Source organism: Sinocyclocheilus grahami, unplaced genomic scaffold, assembly GCF_001515645.1.
Source record: "Sinocyclocheilus grahami isolate Dianchi unplaced genomic scaffold, SAMN03320097.WGS_v1.1 scaffold277.1, whole genome shotgun sequence".
Classification (NCBI taxonomy): domain Eukaryota; kingdom Metazoa; phylum Chordata; class Actinopteri; order Cypriniformes; family Cyprinidae; genus Sinocyclocheilus; species Sinocyclocheilus grahami.
The window spans coordinates 831,109-832,336 of record NW_015505456.1 but is presented as its reverse complement, the minus strand read 5'-3'; the positions used below and the strand labels follow the sequence as shown (position 1 = coordinate 832,336).

The 1,228-nt window shown below is 37.9% G+C and overlaps 1 protein-coding gene across 1 annotated transcript in view; it reads left to right on the top strand.

Annotated features, from left to right (window-relative positions):
• The window catches only part of LOC107600093 (uncharacterized), a 59,218-nt gene that overhangs the window by 15,064 nt on the left and 42,926 nt on the right, over nt 1-1,228 (top strand). The gene's annotated exons all lie outside the window — the stretch shown is intronic.

Genomic DNA, 1,228 nt, shown 5'->3' with positions numbered 1-1,228 from the left:
CTCACAGATGAAAACAACAGAGAACAAAACAGCGTTGGATGAAGTGGATTAGAGCCCTGCACGGGCCTCAAATATATGCCCTAGCCAGTCTTTTTCCCCTTCTCCCAAAAAAGCTTATACTACTGTTTCAGCTATTAAAATAGTTAAATTGTATATGTAATGGAAAAGTGATTATATTTCATTTCCTTTTTTTATAAAGTTAATTTAGAAAAACGTTTGGAGCATTTTTTTTGTTCGTTAAATATACGTTTTTTTTTAAAGTAATGACCAAGCGGTCAGCGGCAGACAATGAGTTGATCATATGTTTGATCAATTTAGCCTTCTCAAATCATCACGACTTGCCTAAAATAACATATATAGATATACGTAAAACAGTTCAAGCATATCACAATGTTAGTTTAAATGTTTAACCTATATAAATGTGCGCTGTTAAGACGCATTTCCAATCGTTTGTGTGGAGAGTGTAAACTGAAGCACGCTCTGCGGACACAGAGGTGCCAGCGTGATCACTTGCATTTTTTTCTAACAGTGGAAACAACTTAAATACGCAGTCATTTTTGCTCATAAAGGTAAGAGTAATACATCATTCGTAACTGTAAAGGGTCTTTTATTTGTGTGCACTCACAATATCAACAAAACGTTGTGCTTTTATAAAATAAAGAAATCAAACATGATGCGCTTTCTGCCGTCTCTTCTTCAACAGGAAGAAACTCAGCGAATACATGCCTCACAGACATGATAAATATACCTATAGAAAGCTTTAAATTACTACTTAACGAAATAAAACAAATCCAAAACAAAAACTCTTTCATTATGATCATAATCCGTAAAGACGCACTACTCTCTAAAGGCATGTCTAATGAGGAGATGGCGAGTCAGGATCGACAACTTCATCCTTGCTACACCGACTCAGAAAATACTAGTTTATTAGTAAATAATTCAAATATCTCCTTACTGTTTCCCCCTGACGCATTTATGGTAATTACTTTTGCCGATGCTTTGCGGCAAACTTAAGCCTATTGCGTGCATTTGAACAGCTGCGCTGACGGCACGCACCATACATGCTGCTGCTGGACACTAAACACCGTCGAGCAGCTCTTGACAGTCACGGTAGCTCGGTCTTGTGTAGTTTCCACCAGCGCGGCAATCTTTTTCATCACTACTTGATGGATGTCTAAAATATAAAAATAAGGAGAAGCCTAAAACAGGCCCGAGGCCCTGCCCGTGT